The following is a 17,510-nucleotide window of genomic DNA, read 5'->3' as shown; positions in this document are numbered from 1 at the left end:
CCCGTCCCCCGTCCGACGGCGCCGCTCGGGGCAGCGCCGGACGCTCTCGGGGAGGGAGCAGTGGGAAAGAGGAGAGCAGTGTCCGGCGGGCACGGCGGAGCGACGGGGTGCCGTCTCTTCGGGGAGGCCCCAGCGGGCGAGGGCTGGGGCCGGCGCGGCTCCGTGGCGGGCGTGGGACCGAGAGGACGCGTGCGGCGGCTGCGAAGCAATGAGAATCGCTCTCGGCCTTGTGTTCCGCAGGTGGCCGCGTCCGAGCCCTCCCTGAGACCGTGCTGTGGAGAGGACGTTGGCCACGTCGGTGGCGTGAGGGCGTCTCCGGCCTCTTCGCCGCCTGCTTGGCTTGTGCTTGCTGCTGGAAGAGCTGTTGCTGCTCCGGTTCCTCCCTGCATTTGCAGAAGTCAGTGCTGCGTGGTTTCTGGAGCTCGGTACCCCACTTTCTGTCCTTTGCATACTTTGAAGTAGTTGCATTTAACATTTTTTTTTAATCGAGGACGTGGAATGTCATGTTCGTATTGAGTAATTCAGAGGCAGCAATGCCAGTTCCGTAAGACGATTCTAAGAATTATCTTTTATTTCTTTCTAATTTTTTTACCATCAGCAAATCGCATCCCTGTCCGTAGAAACCTGGTTGGAGGCTGCAGTCCTCAGAAACCTGCATATTAGAAAACTGATGAAAAATTGGCACATTTAAGGAATTTCTCTTACCAGTAGGAGCACTGACATGAAAGTTACAAATAATTGAATGATGACTGTGAGTTGCTCTTTTTTTTGGCACTCTCCCTTCACTTTCGCACATGTACAAACGTGTGCATGTACACAGTTTGCATAGCTTTTTGCTAACATAGAGGGGTAGGAGGTAAATGAAAATACACATAACCACATTCTTCAAAACCCAGGCACAGGTTTTGTTGACTATGGAAGACTTAGAATAAAGGAGGCTAACACGAATGAAACATAGTTCTTTGTTCTTTTACTACCAATGTTTTGTCCAAGGTTTGTTTTTTTCAAGAAGCATCCCAAGCAGTAGCCCTTGTAGCCGTACTTCAGAGATAAGAAAACTGTTCTCTTTGTAGCGGAAGCTTTTCCCTTCAACTTGTGTAGCCAGCTTCTGTATTCATTTCAGTGCTATCAACACTGCCTGTTTTCTTTTGTCTCCACCGCCCCGAATAAGGATGCTAATACCAAAGAAAAGCAGTTAGCTACCTTTAGCCACTAATAAATGCGAAACTAAAGAGCAGTGTCTTGACCTTGGCTCTGTGTCTAGCAGTGCTGTAATACATGTAATACACTCATCAATAAAAGGAAGCACTGCTAATCCAGAATCACATGCCATACAGCTTATCCACACAGGAGAACTATGGCTTATACTACGTTATATGGAATATCTTAGAATTGAAGAGAAACATTAGGAAGGAATAACCCGTAATAAAATGACTGAGAGTTCCTGCAAAGTCTGGAGAAGAACCAGCAATAAATGATACCTGGTAAAACTATTTTCATAAAATAAACTCCCTGTTGTGAACCTGTTGTGTGGATTCAAAAGCAATTGACTCATGGACTTTTTCAAGTGAACCCATTTTTAGAAAGTGCTGAACACATGGTGCAGGGTTCCTGCAAGTGGTCTCAAATTGGGTACCCAAAGCTGTTAGTTACTACTGGGACCCAGCTGTTGAGCTGTAATTAGTGAAAAAAAAAAAATTGCAGGAAACATTGCTGCGGTTTCTGTCGAGTGCTAGTAATACAAAGAGATCGCTGTTCAGAGGAAATTACACTGATGTTTTCATACCCGATGGAAATTTTATACTGCATATAGAAGTATCTAAAATTTGCCAGTTAAGTGTAATTTTTTTGAAGGTTTATAAACAGCAAGATAAAGTACTCCATCTACTCCAAGAAGTGTACTGACAACAAGATAAATGGAAGTCTCTCCTGGATACTGCCACCTCGTGAGTGTTCTCTAAGTGGAAGATAAAGCAGCATAGCTATATAGAGGCTGAATTACTACAGGCTAAAAATAGAAACAGGAAAATACTAAGGCTATCACTGTACCCGTTGGGGTTGTTTGTGAAGTAAGGAGATGCTACAAGTGAAATTTGAAAAATAAATGTCTCTTAAACTTTGCATTAATTTAGAGACTGAAACTCAAGGAGAGTGGATCACCAAAGGGAATTTCATCAAACGATCATGCAATAGGAAACCTTAAGAACTCTCCTGCATCTTATGAGTCAAATCTCAGCTGTGATGACCAGTTCAATGCGTTGTACACATTTTGTGAATCACAAAGGAAGCTTCTGCACTAGGATACTGAACCTTACTGTAGCTTGAAAAGCTTGCCATTTCCTTTCAGTTGTAGGTATTCGGCTTTCAGAAGAGCTGGAACAGCAGTGCACAACAAGAAGCCAAATGTTTCCGTACTGCTGGCCATTCAGTCAGGTCTCCATATAAAAATCGAAGCTGATGAGAGACTTTTTTTGCTCTGGGGAATTATGTGCATAACGCAATCTAAAAGCATTTTTTAAAAAGCCCATTAGCTCTTTAATTGGAAAGGGCCTTTGAAAGGGTGTTGTACTTCCTTTTTGCCGTAAGTTGTGGAAAAGGAAGGAAAAAGAAGATCACAACTATACTTTCTTTGCAATTAACTCTGAAAATGTAGTTCCTATAGAAACAAGAATGATTATGCATTTACCTTCAACTGTATCGTAAGATTACAGTGCCTCTTCAGAACAAATGAAATTAAATAATCTTCAAATCACTGATAATTTAGCAAGAAGTGTTGTTGTAAACATTTCCTCCAATCACTGTTCTAGCACTCTGAGGTTTCTGTAGCAAGAATTCAAGCTTTTTAAAGTGCTTTTCCTATTGTTTTGGGTATCTAAAATAAGTATTTTCAGGTTTTAAAAATGCTTAGCCTTATGAAACTCTGAAGAGTTGGGCTCACCATGGTATTCTCATGTTTTCTTTGCCCCAGTTTTTAGCATATTATTTGGCATCGAGGTAGAATGAAATCATAGACTGAATCATAATTTGGACTTTATCATTAAGTGTGCCTCTATCTATAAACAAAGAGAAAAATAAGAAAAAAGCGGTTTAGCACCCACATACGCGTATCAGCATATGGTTTAAAGTTTCGAACAATTGCTTCTAACACTAAAAGAACTCAAAACTTCAAATTTTAAATATTTTGAGAGTATATTTTTTAAAAATGTTGCTCATACAATTGTTTACAATTTCTTGTGAAAAATAATAATGTTTTGAAAAATTAAGATCACTTTTATCAAATAAAATTATTCCTAACCTTGAAAGAGAACTCAAATTGGAAATCAAAGATTGTTTTTTCATGTCCTTTTTACATTGCCACCATTTTTAATCAGCAGCTAATACCTTCTTAGTCCAGCTGCTTTTACATATGCACGCCCTCCATTTGACTGTTTGAGAACAGTTTGAAATGTTCTGTTGAGTTAAAAGTTGGTCAGCAGATTTAAATGAGACCCTAAATGAGAAAAAAATAATTTAAAGCCCCTACTTGCAGTTTCTCTGCATGTAGCATGAAACCTGTGAATAGTGGTTAAAACCCCTGAATCCAAGAGTGGGCACATTGGTGTTGGCGCATTGCCTAGTGGAGCTGGTGGAGGTGGGACTGTTGCCATCCGTGCCAGAGGCAACATTCTTAGTTTGCTGAACGAGAAAAGGACCTGTGCAGGAGGTACAGTTGCTGCATAGATGAGACCTGCATTTTTGTGACATGATAGATACAATTTAGAATTTAGTGGCGTGAGATGTGCTGTGTGAGAATCAACACAGGCACATATCTGTGAGTTCAAATCATGATGTTTACCAAAATAATACCATTCTGTAGTTCTGCATAGCTTTTGTGCACGCTGCAGTAATTCCCCAGTGGGAATCCCTGAGTTTGTCCTAGCCATACCAGTTTTCAGTGTGGTAGACAGCCCCCTCGCCCCAGCCATCACTCAGTGGGGAAGGAGGCTTCATAAAATATGTGTGTATATATCACTACTTACTGTTAATAAGTTCAGACCCAATAAATACTCTGTTCTGGTTTTTTCATCACAGTGGTGAATGTTTCACCATATTATACTTTTAATCACCTTTGAGGTGTCCCCATTTTATTAAACAATATTCAGCAAGCATGAATCATGTCTTTAGAAACTACAAATCAGAAATTTTATTTTATGTTTTTAGAGGACACAAAATAATTCTGGAGGAGAAGCAGTTCCTCTTAAATACCAGTAGGAAGGCTAGCGAAATAAAACCACTGCTCATTTACTAAGCGTCTAGTTCCCAAAAGCTGGAAGATAAGCTTTTTTTTTTTCCCTCAAAGTCAGAAAGGCCAGCATTACATGCATCTCTGTCTGCACAGAATGATACATTGTCTTCTGTGCTTAATTACCCACCTTCTCTTTTATTTGTCCAGAAGCAGGGCCATAGCAAATGTAAAACTCTCAAAAAATTAAAGTTATGATGTATCCCTGTTCACCTGCTTAAATTATAGATGATGGACATAGAGGGGCATTATATACTTCCATTTTATTTGAGGATTACATGGATGTTGGAGGTAGAAAGACGCTGAGAAAAGCACTGAACTATTCTTAAATCACAATCATATGAAATCTAGCTGAAAGAAAACTAGCTTACCATTTTCTTAAAATAATGTTTTCTGGATCTTATTCACTGTTGCTTTACTTCAATTTCTATGAAAAGCGTGATGTCAATAGCATTCAGAGAGTGTAATTTACCAGTGTAAAATAGGAGTATCTCACAGGTGAACCCAACCTGCATTTTCAAAATTAGCATTTTCTCTCAGTGATTTCAAAGACCAGCTACAGAACATTCATACTCTACTAAGGAACAGGATATAGCTATTGCTGCTGTTCAAAAGCTCCTCTAAATCATAAAATGTTATTTAGGGTTAATTTTACCAAAGTTCTAGTACTTGTCATATACGTAAAGCAGGAAGAGCAATAATTTTATGGACAGACAAGGAATAAAAAAATCTGTGACATCATTTGTTGGAGAGAGGGCAATTTAGGTGGGCAGCTTAAGGCCAGTAGTATGTACCATTACTTCCAACCTTTATTCAACATATTCTGTTGGCTTCTTTTTAAACCTTGATATAGTTGTTAGTTAACTTATCAGTATTTTTAATTACAGTGCACATACGCAATTCAAAGAATATGAGCTACATACAAGAAAGCGTGTTATGAACATAAACTAACAGAACGTGCCTTGTGACTACATGAAAGTCTCAAGTATGATGGCAGCTGATAAATACCTGAGTCTAAGTTTATCATATGGTAGAAAAAAGGGCTTATAGCAAGAATTTACAAATGCTGTAATGAATAAACACAATTTATTTTCAGTGATACCTGAAACTAACTTAGATTCAACTAAGCATCCATTTTTGGCAGTATTTCACTGAGTATTATTGGAGCTACTAATTTTAACACGAGTTTCACGCATTCAGAACAGTTTCTCTAACCCACAACCATTTCTGCCGTCGTCAAGATTCTTCACACAGAGATGGAAATATTCCAAAAACATCAGTGCATTACATAATAATCCCATGTATGGCAACTGCAGACAGCAGAAAGCCGAAGGCTTGTGTCACTCGGTAAACAAAGTCACAATCTGATGTCTTCTCACACTTTGGATGGGTAGGAACAATAGCATCACTCTTCCCAAGCAGTAGGACTCTTATGCTAGTGAATTCAATAGTCCTGGGGGGCATTCTGTGGCCTAGATGGCAACTAAAATGGTCTGGCTACGCTCCTACTATCAAACCCTCCCAGCCTCCAAACAAGGGTGGCTACATCCAAACGCTGTGTGGTCCCAGAAACCGTCTGGGAGGTTGTTGGTTGAGCCAGCCAAAACCAAGCCAGTTCCCAGTCTCTCCTCCCCGAAGGTGCAGCTGATCAAGTTCCAATGCCTGTATCCTTAGACTGCTTATTTTAGTACTTCATATGCAGCCCTTCAGCTTCTGTTTACCTTACAAGTTTCATGGATGAAATTCTCAGAACCTTCAGTTAAATTTGTCGTGTGACTCTGTCGCTTGACTGTGAGGTACCAGATGGTGATAAAGAGAAAATAGGCTTTGTTGCAGTTCCGTAATTGAAAGCCAGATGGTGTTACTAAGGCTGATAAAGGGAAAACAATAATATATCCCTGCCCTACTCTGCCTCAGATTTCCAGCTATTGCTATGGAGCTGAAAATCCATCTGTTCAGACATTACTCACACTATATCATGCAGCTTTTTTGGACACAAATTTCTGAAAATTCCAACAGGTGCAAGCACTTGCAAACTTTTGTAAGTTTCAAAGTACATTAGAATAATACTTCAGGTGCAATTTTAAATCCATTTCTGTCAGAAAATGAAAATATTTGAATCTCTGCAACTAATAACAATCTTGTATTTTATACGGAGAGACAAATCCTCAACATTAACTGAATAAAATTGAACTAATCTAGTAGACTAGTCACCTAGGAGAAACATGGTTTCACATTTAATGTAATGAAATCTGAACTTTTCTCTTTAAATAGGTCTAGAAAAATGGCTATTCTTCTATTTCAAATTTGTCAATGCTTTATTAGAAAATTTAGCTGAGTTTACTGATTCGGTTTCTTTTGTATGAGAAAGTTTTCATCAGTCATCAGTGGTTGCATCACCAAAGTAATAGAATGGTTGTAGACATTAAACAAAAGTTGAAGTTGGCAGGGAATCAGTGAAACAGAAGAAACAAAAACATGTTGTTCTCTTAGCAGAAAATATTTTGCTTAATATTTAGGATGATGTTAATTTCCATAAATAAATTTGTAACTCAAGGACATATAAATAATTAACTAACTGTTTTCATGAACTGATTAGTGTTGTTTTTATTCACAAAAAGGGTATCAACATTGCATATATTTATCTACAAATCTAGCTACTAAAAAATTATTACGGATGCCCTAAAAACTGCACCCAATGATTTTCATTTTCATTTTTCGTTTTTGGTGCTGTAAAAAGGGAAGGACTGGTGTCTGACTTGTTGCAATCCTGTACATTTCAGGACTTGTGATGAAATTCACCCTCACTTGACTGTTTAGGCACACACTGTGTGAGAGGCAAGAGCTAGCTGCTGGACCACCTTGTGTCTTCTTTGCAGGGGGTGTGTGCTAGGTAGTGTCTTGGTGTGTGGTTTCAAACTTGGCACCACCAGCAGAGAAGCTACTTGGATTATATCAGCCGGGCACTCAAGTGTGTTTTGCAGCGCTCTAAGCAAAGACGCAAAGCAAATTCATACCTCAAAAGAGCTCCTTCAGTAATTTCATTTGTTTATGTAGGTGTGCCCACCTTGCAAAGAATTTATAACCAAAAAAAAAAAAATAGAACATTTCAAAAATAAACTGCTTGATGTTGATAAAAGGAATGCTGTTGCTGTATACTTACAACTACTTTCAATTTAACTAGAGTTTGTACAATATTTAAATATTTGGATATTTGAGTTCATGGCCCAGATTTGAAAGAGAATATTTTGTAATTCATGAATGAGGTGAGTAGAATTGCCCTTAGCTAACGAAGGATATCTCGCTCAAAATTTAGGAATTTATCAAAGCATCCTTGACTTGGAGACACAGATGGTGATTGGCACAGACAACTGAAGAGGAGTCACACTTACAGACCAAAAATGAATTCAGTGGAAGTGCTTAAGTGTTCCACTCCAATCCATTCTGAAGGGGTAGCAGAAGTCTTCTGGTTCAGCTGGGAATTGCAGAAAAGAGAGAGATATAGTCTGTGAATCCCCCTTCTCCCAAGCTCACCTCCTAGTAACTTTTGAAGTGAATAGGCCAGACTCAAAACTCAAGGTTGCCTAAACTGTCACCATATCTCCACCTGCAAAGACTGACCTTCATCAGCTAATTATTTTGGTGTCTCCCAGATGCAGCTTATGTAGTTGAAATACACGTGGTGACAAGTTCATGAAGCTGCGCTCAAATACCTCTTTCTACTATAAATCTGAGTAAGACAAAACCTTTTTTTCCTGAAAAGGCTAAATACAAGCTAGATCATACTCTTTCTGAAACTCGTCAAAGGCAGGGGAGAAAAAGTATTCCATATTTTTAGTTTTGCTGCCTGGGAGGAACTGGAATGGTGATAACCCATTTAGCGGTGATTACCACTGAAATGCCACACCTAAGTTGTGGTTGCATAGAATTTCTTAAGTTATAGGTAAGAGCTACTCTGTGACTTCGTATCAGAGAAGTCACTTACAAACGTGAGGATAAACTATATTTGGTGTACTCAACTGTTCTTTAATATCTCTAGACCCATGCAAATGCACAAAGAAACTTGAAAGAACACTTCAAATGGCCATGTTTTAAGGGCATACATATTTCATGCAAGAGTTTCTTACAATAATTGGCAAAGCAATTTCTGTTGAACCTTGCAGCTATGTACAACATTTTCTAAACCAACATTGCTTTAAAAATTCTTCAGCAAATAACTCTCTTTCACATATGTTGACAAGCTCATTCATCACTCTGGGTTTATTGGGAAAATAGCAGAGTAATCAGGAAAAAGAAGAGACATTGGAGCTACATTCAGGTAACTTCTTTGTTCACGGAGGTGCTGTAGCCATGTGAAATTCATGAAGGCATATGAGTCAATCACATAATTTGGTTATGCATGTTCTTTTGTTCTTTCTCTCTGCCTTACTGTATGTAGTATTTGTAAAAGTCTTGCATTTTCAGGAAAAGTTACTGACTTGCAGTCCTTCAGTGTTTTCACTAAGGACTGGTCCTTCAAAATACACTTACTATTTAAAAATCAAATCAAGTAGAATATTTAAAGCTTGAAACATTCAACATTGTTAACTGTTACTGAAGGGTTAGGTGCACGTGTGCATGGATGCAGACGCACTGTGTATCTTATTGCATACCATAGCCTAGAATGCATGCAGGTTTCTTTATTAAAACATCATACTGGTCATGAGTGATAACACTGCCAGCAAGGTAGAGGTAGACATGGATATGGATCCCACAACAGTGCCATCTGTTAGAGTAAAATTTATCATGCCAGATTTGACAGCCTAATGTAGATGAGGCTGCTGCAGCTCCATGTCCCCAGATCCAACCAGCAGTATGGCCAAAGATGTATTCACAGTAGGCACATGCACACGGAGTGCACATATACAGCACATATATACATACATACATTTCCAGCCACACAGATCACAGACAGACATTCCCTCTCCTGCTCCCCTCTCTGGCCGAATACGATGGAAGTTCACTAGGGAGAATATATATGTATATATTTATACACATATATACGCGTGCAAGGTGGATCCCCCCAGCAGCTGGGCTCAGATTCTCAGTCTGCCCAGTAGCTGCCTCTGGATCCCAGTTGCTGGCACCTGGATTCCCGAGACCACAGCCCCACTCCAGCAGCTGTTGCAGAGTGTTGTGCACACACACACATGCACACATGCACACTCAGAGCCGAACAGGACTCCCCTGGTCCTGCAGCCAACCCCACTGCACTCTTGCCCCTAGGGATGTGCAGATGCTCTCACCGCCATAGCTGGCCCATGGGGACCCAGTCAACCCCTTGCTCCCAGGCTACCTTGCCTACTCACTGGCTTGTCCACCTTAATCCTTGCTAGTGATCACGCAGTCACTCGCACACCCGCACTGCTCCAATCGCTAGCATCACCTCACCAGCACATAGAATCATAGAATCGTAGAATAGTTTGGGTTGGAAGGGACCTTTAAAGGTCATCTAGTCCAACCCCCCTGCAATGAGCAGGGACATCTTCAGCTAGATCAGGTTGCTCAGAGCCCCCTCCAACCTGACCTTCAATGTTTCCAGGAATGGGGCATCCACCACCTCTCTGGGCAACCTGTGCCAGTGTTTCACCATCCTCAGCGTAAAAAATTTCTTCCTTATATCTAGTCTGAATCTACCCCCCTTTAGTTTAAAGCCATTCCCCTTGTCCTGTCACAACAGGCCCTGCTAAATGTCTGCCGCCATCTTTTTGATAAGCCCCCTTTAAGTACTGATAGGCTGCAAGAAGGTCTCCCCGAAGCCTTCTCTTCTCCAGGCTGAGCAACCACAACTCTCTCAGCTTTTCTTCATAGGAGAGGTGTTCCATCCCCCGATGATTTTTGTGGCCCTCCTCTGGACCTGCTCCAACAGGTCTGTGTCTTTCTTATGCTGAGGGCTCCAGAGCTGGACGCAGTACTCCAGGTGGGGTGTCACCAGAGCAGAGTAGAGGGGCAGAATCCCCTCCCTCGACCTGCTGGCCACGCTGCTTTTGATGCAGCCCAGGATATGATTGGCCTTCTGGGCTGTGAGCGCACATTGCTGGCTCATGTCCAGCTTTTCATCCACCAGTACCCCCAAGTCCTTCTCGGCAGGGCTGCTCTCAATCCCTTCATCCCCCAGCCTGTGTTGATACCGGGGGTTGCCCCGACCCAGGTGCAGGACCTTGCACTTGGCCTTGTTAAACTTCATGAGGTTCACACAGGCCCACTTCTCGAGCTTGTCCAGGTCCCTCTGGATGGCATCCCATCCCTCTGGCATGTCGACCCCACCCCTCAGCTTGGTGTCATCTGCACTGTTGCTGAGGGTGCACTCGATCCCACTGTCTATGTCATTGATGAAGATATTAAACAGTACTGGTCCCAATACGGACCCCTGCGGGACGCCACTTGTCACCAATCTCCATCTGGACATTGGGCCGTTGACCACTACCCTCTGGATGCGACCATCTAACCAATTCCTCACCCACCGGACAGTCCACCCATCGAATCCCTAGCTCTCCAGTTTAGAGAGAAGGATGTTACGGGGGGACCGTGTCAAAGGCCTTACAGAGGTCCAGATAGACAACATCTGTAGCCCTTCCCATGTCCACTGATGTAGTCACTCTGTGGGCCCCCTGACCCTGTGCTTGTGGAGATGGGCCTGTGATGGGCTGGTGGCTCCCATGAGGAGCTTAGGAGCCGCCAGGGCAGGGTTTTATTTGGGGTCCCTCTCCTGCCAATGTCTCTCTGCGCTCTTTTGGGGATGTGCAGACAAGCTTTTGTCATGTCATAGAATCACAGAATCATAGAATCATTGAGGTTGGAAAAGACCTCTAAGATCATCGAGTCCAACCGTCAACCCAACACCACCATGCCCACTAAACCATGTTCCTAAGTGCCTCATCTACATGTCTTTCAAATATTTCCAGGGATGGGGACTCAACCACTGCCCTGGGCAGCCTGTTCCAATGTTTCACCACTCTTTCAGTAAAGACATTTTTCCTCACATCCAATCTAAACCTCCCCTGGCACAACTTGAGGCCATTTCCTCTCGTCCTATCACTAGTTACCTGGGAGAAGAGACCAACACCCACCTCACTACAACCTCCTTTCAGGGAGTTGTAGAGAGCGATGAGGTCTCCCCTCAGCCTCCTTTTCTCCAGGCTAAACAACCCCAGTTCCCTCAGCCGCTCCTCATCAGACTTGTTCTCCAGACCCCTCACCAGCCTCGTTGCCCTTCTCTGGACACGCTCCAGCACCTCAAAGTCCTTCTTGTAGTGAGGGGCCCAAAACTGAACACAGTATTCGAGGTGCGGCCTCACCAGTGCCGAGTACAGGGGCACGATCACTTCCCTACTCCTGCTGGCCACACTCTTTCTGATACAGGCCAGGATGCCATTGGCCTTCTTGGCCGCCTGGGCACACTGCCGGCTCATGTTCAGCCGGCTGTCGACCAGCACCCCCAGGTCCTTCTCTGCTGGGCAGCTTTCCAGCCACTCTTCCCCAAGCCTGTAGCGCTGCATGGGGTTGTTGTGGCCGAAGTGCAGGACCCAGCACTTGGCCTTGTTGAACCTCATACAGTTGGCCTTGGCCCATCGACCCAGCCTGTCCAGGTCCCTCTGCAGAGCCTTCCTACCCTCGAGCAGATCAACACTCCTGCCCAACTTGGTGTCATCTGTAAACTGACTGAGGGTGCACTCAATCCCCTCATCCAGATCATCGATAAAGATATTAAACAAGACTGGCCCCAGTACTGAGCCCTGGGGAACACCGCTCGTGACCGGCCGCCAACTGGATTGAACTCCATTCACCACAACTCTCTGGGCCCGGCCGTCCAGCCAGTTTTTTACCCAGCACAGAGTACACCTGTCTAAGCCGTGAGCCGCCAGCTTCTCGAGGAGAATGCTGTGGGAGACGGTGTCAAAGGCCTTACTGAAGCCCAGGTAGACCACATCCACAGCCTTTCCCTCATCCACTAGGCGGGTCACCTGGTCATAGAAGGAGATCAGGTTGGTCAAGCAGGACCTGCCTCTCATGAACCCGTGCTGACTGGGCCTGATCCCCTGGTTGTCCCGCTCATGCCTTGTGAGCGCCCTCAAGAGGAACCGCTCCATAATCTTCCCCGGCACCGAGGTCAGGCTGACAGGCCTGTAGTTCCCCGGATCCTCCTTCCAGCCCTTCTTGTGGATGGGCGTCACATTGGCAAGCCTCCAGTTGTCCGGGACCTCCCCCGTTAACCAGGACTGCTGATAAATGATGGAGAGCGTCTTGGCGAGCACCTCCGCCAGCTCCCTCAGCACTCTCGGGTGGATCCCATCTGGCCCCATAGACTTGTGAGCGTCCAGGTGGCGTAGCAGGTCATTGACTGCTTCCTAGCAGTCATCTAGCACCTTCATTTCATGTCTATATGGTACCTTTCCTCTTGTTAGCGAAGCACAGGCGCAAATCAGACCAGCAGAGCACCACAAGCGGTCAGTGCAGTTTGAGGGGTCCAGAGGTAGCAGTGAGGGAGGTGAACCCATGCACTGGGTTATAAGGGCTAGCGGCCCATGAGGTTTTGGGGGAATCCAGCCTGCCAGAAGCAAGGCCCAGCTCTGTTCTGTGATCTGACATTATCTGGGTAGTTAGTGAGCTGAGAAACACACCCATCTGCTCGCAGCAGCCGCTGAAACTTCACAGCTTTCCTTGCCCAAATAACTTTTTTTAAAAAGTCCCGGTTTCACGATCGTAAAATACTCAAGTGCTAACTACCCTTACTAAAGTTGTCTCTATCAAATGCTGACAGAAAGTTGATCCTCATCACAACCAACAAACATTCTTCACAGGCCACATACAGCAGAAAAAGAAGTCTTCCCAAACCTGTCACCAAGTTTTAGATACACCTTGTATTCTGCCTTGAAACAGTGTTCTCAGCATAAGCCCCACTGAGCAGAGCTTAGAGAGAAAGAAAAATTGAAACTAATATGTGTAAAGTATTTAAAAAAGATGAACTAAAATTTATTTTCTGGACATTAATATGCCATAATGTAAGGAAGGATAGTATGGGCTCTTCCACAGTTTGCAGTAAGTGACGTAGTTCCCAGCAAGAAGTTAAGCTTTCCTTTTCCTCAAAGAAGTGACATTCCACTTTTTGACCTCCTGGATGTCAGACTTTAAATCAACAGCTATTTGCTAGAGGACCAACCTTCTCACAGGGGTTAATCTAGCTCCTTTTGGACCTAGGGGATTAAAAGACACATCTATTCTAAGAGTGTGGTGTTCAAAACGGTAGCTGTTGGATACTACTGAGGGGTCTGGAAGTTCAGAGTAATTTTGGGGGAAATGGCCAAGTAGGCAAGAGGTGGGGCTGCATACATGGATGGTTAATTGGGGAAACATGCAAAAACAAATGTATCATAAAATTTTTTCTTTACCTCGCCGTATACATTTATTATACTTACATCTTAACTGTTAAGAGTTATAGCATCTCTCCTTCCATACGTTTTAGATGTGAACCTAAAAAAGATTTATGAAGTCTTTAATTTAATGCACGACTGCTTAAGCAGAACAGGGGCTTTTGCAGTAAATTCTGTTATTTGTCCATGAAGAAAAGATTTCAGTCATTTAAAATACTATAAAAAAGGGATTTAAAGCCAGCAAACACAGAGCAGGTAGCTGCAAATTTGCCAAGACGTTATTCTTATGCACCGGAACAAACCCTGAGCTAGTTTTTGTTTTAAGCCAGAGCAGAACCAACATGGGCAGCCTCACACCTATTTCCTCCATCCATTATACCCATGGCACAGCATGTGCACTCTGTTCTTACCATCCATTTAACAAGGTATTTCTTTGCAGGCCAGATCTTGAGCAGCAGTTTACCTTTCCAGGCTTCCTCTACTCCAGATTCTTTAGAAAAGCCTGTCCCCAGGTAATCCTAGTCTGCCAAGACCAAGCCCAACAGGTGCACTGCACAGCTCCTTCAGCTCTCGGCCAGACAACCTGCGCAGGCTGGGACTGCGGTTGCCTCTAGTGTGTACCCATCCCTGATCAGTGTCCTCTCCAGCAGTGATGGCTCCAGCCTTGGCTATGGTGGAAGAATAGAAAAAAAAAAACAAAACCAAAATAAGCCAGATCAGATCCTTCACCCAGCAAGAGAGTCATTGCTGGTAGATTTACAGGGCAAACTCATTTTGGGATCCAGAAATATTTTCCACCTGATGCCCCAACAAGGATTTTATGTTTTGTGAGTGACCATAATCCAGGAATTCCTACAGGAATTGGAGGGGAATACCAGGTTTTGCAGACCATTGTCGTTCGAGTTCCTATCTTTACAGCAAGAAGGCTGGGATCAAGACAGGCACACGCATATTTAGTATTTGAGGCATGCCCTTTCTCAAAGCTCAGTCATCCACCTGAATGCTTCAATTTCTCTGTTTTCTCCAGAGGATAGTTCTCAACCTAGGTGAGAACACAGATAAAGGCACCTGAGACAGTGTCAATCACTGCTGTCAGGCAGCAGCCCTCTTCTCCTCTAAACTGACATTTCTTGTAGTGGGTTTAATCACATGATCTTAACCACAGGTATTCTGCTGAAGCCTGACATCCCTCAATTTCCCATTCCTTTGTACTGACTGGAGCAAAGTGGTCTGGAAAGCGAAGAGAAGCCACTCTTTCTTCCTCAGCCTGTTCTTGCTCTGATCACCTATCAGGTGATTGGGCACCGCTTTTTCTCCGTTTTCCAAAGGGAGTTAAAATATTTCTAGACTGCCCGTGTAACAGCTCTAAGGCTTTCAGAGGTCTTTTAAAATTAATGATGAGTGTGTAACAGACACCTTTGGAAGCAGCACCAGAAGGTTCTCAGACCCAACCCATATGCTGGTTTTCACCTGCTGTGGGTTGTTTTGCTTAGTCAGTTCATCTCACCAGTGTTAGACTCTGCTTTTTACAGGATCACTGTGTGGTCACAGGTTTTTCTTCCCTCCTCTGTTCCCTGAACTCAATAGTTGCAACGGGGACTTTGGAGAGGGGCTCAGCCTCACAAGTTGTCATGACACGAACACGCGTGGGAGCATACCCAGAAAGAGGAACACACCATACTTTTCCTGTAGCGCCTTTCTGAACGTATGAAGCTTGCTTTTCAGAAGAGCAAAGGGCCCATCACTGGAGATAGTTTCTGACTCTCCAGTTCATTTTGAGGGTGAATGGCTACAGCTAAGGCATCACTTCAAGCAGCACTCAATAGGGCAGGGTGACCTTTTCTATTGTCTGGATTCAATCTTCAGAATAACTGGGAGCAATACACCACGCGGGGGAGGATTGAGCTTTAGGGGTCTAAGAATTGTTTGGCCTTCACACAGAGACTTGAAAGATACCTGTCTTCCTCAGAAACTGCGTGAGAAGAGAGAAAAGCAGATAGCTTAGGCATTTGCTCATATAAAGGGAAGACTTCCATCACTCCAAGCATTAGCAAGAGAGCCTAAAAAAAAAAAAAAAATCAAAGAGCAGTACATGAAATAAAAATGTGCAAAGGGAAATTTTCCATCTGTCATCTCTGACCGAAATGTTGAATACAACATATTTTTCAGGTACAGCAGGTCAGTGTCAAAAGCAAAACCATGTCTGTTTCATATTCAAGGACAACCCCTTAGCCAAGGAAAGCTTTGTTTTGTATTTAAAATCTTTGGAACAGAGTGTCTAGACATACAGCTGGTATGTTTGGGTATTTAAAGGACTTTGCATTTTTAGCAGTGCATTTTTATTCTGCTTCGCTGTTCAGGGGGATAACCTATGAATTTCTCATCCACAGAAATAACAACCCTATGGAGTATCCTACGAAGTATTACCAGCTCATTTTACATACAAATGAATTTTTGAAAATCTTCCCTAACCTTTTGCATCAAATTTAAAAAAAAAAAAAGACAAAATGTTCAGATGCTGGTCTTCTCAACAGTAGCAGTCCAGTTGCAACTTCATGACTGTGTAGCAAGAACAGGAATTAGAACAATGTCTCAGTGAAAGTAAAGTTGGTATCTGCTCGGTTGTTTGTGCCAAATAGCAGCCCACATAGGAAGATGGAGCTGACAAAACAAACCTTAGAAATCTACAGCTTGCTTATAGCACATGAAAAATGTTGGTAGTCAGGGGTAGAGGCCAGATGCTGGTGCTAATACAGAAGATCAGAAAAAACACCTTGATAACTGTAGTTACAGAGACAAAAATTTAAGATAAACAAAGAATGTTTTATCTGCACTTGTGACTATTACAATGCTTGTGTCTGAATCAGACCAGATCAGTATCTAATGCTTTGGTTGACAGAGGTTTACTCTGTTTTCAGTGACTTTTAAAATGTACTTTTAGTGGCAATTCTAATTCAACAATATATGTCCTCTAAATGCACTCTGTAGCATTTCCCTCCCACGCCATATGTGAGCTACATTTTTATAACAAGAACAAAGAGGAAAATAATGGAGCTTTGCTGCTGTTTAGTGAATGGAAACTTTCAGGGTTGCTGGATAGCGCTGCATTAGTGGTGGGAAATCAGGTTTTCCCACAGGGGCTGAAATATTCTGACTGACAACTCTGGCTTAAGGATCACTCAGGAAGGAAGCATGCTGCATGTTAGAAGACAATCCCAGTTATTACTGTGCCACAGATGCTTTTCTGGAGGTATGTAATTCCCATTGGGCTGTATGAGTGTTTCACGAACATTAGGTTAGATTTAGCCTCCTTCTCTCTTACTAAAAAAGAAAAGGTAGAGGAAAGGCAAAGCAGCAGAACTGCAACCTTTTTCCTTAACTATCCAAAGCCAAACTGTTAGTAAACAGGGAAGATTAATGAGGCCATGACAGCAGAAAGTGTCTTTGTCTTCTTTTAAATAAGTGACTACTTGCAGACAACCGGGCACAAAATAAAAATATTACAGAATTGAGTTGTCACAGTTTTTCACCACACAATTCCTTTAAGAGACGTGTAAAACTGTATCCATATTTCCTGGCTGAAACTCGGATTTTCTTAAGCTGGATTTGTTTGGAATCGTGGCATAGCTCTTTGGGAACTGAAGACAGATAAATTGATATTTTACAGCTTCCATTCAGATTCTTACACAGCCATTAATTTATTCTTACAAAACTAGAAACTGATTGGAGGCCTACAGTCCATAGTCTTCAGGCTAAATGTTCATTAGTCTTTGTCAGGAGTTTTGCCTGAGGAAAGCTCTAAAACCTGGCCTTTATAA

The 17,510-nt window shown here is 42.9% G+C and overlaps 1 long non-coding RNA gene across 1 annotated transcript in view; it reads left to right on the top strand.

The window, feature by feature from the left end:
- Positions 1 to 248: 248 nt before the first annotated feature.
- The window catches only part of LOC143172659 (uncharacterized), a 51,317-nt gene continuing 34,055 nt past the window's right edge, over positions 249 to 17,510 (top strand). Inside the window, exon 1 of the long non-coding RNA XR_012997383.1 lies at positions 249 to 425. This is a non-coding gene — a long non-coding RNA (uncharacterized LOC143172659). The remainder of the gene's footprint in view (positions 426 to 17,510) is intronic.

The sequence above is a fragment of the Aptenodytes patagonicus genome, chromosome Z (genome assembly GCF_965638725.1).
Source record: "Aptenodytes patagonicus chromosome Z, bAptPat1.pri.cur, whole genome shotgun sequence".
Classification (NCBI taxonomy): Eukaryota; Metazoa; Chordata; class Aves; order Sphenisciformes; family Spheniscidae; genus Aptenodytes; species Aptenodytes patagonicus.
This window is presented reverse-complemented; position numbering and strand designations above follow the sequence as displayed.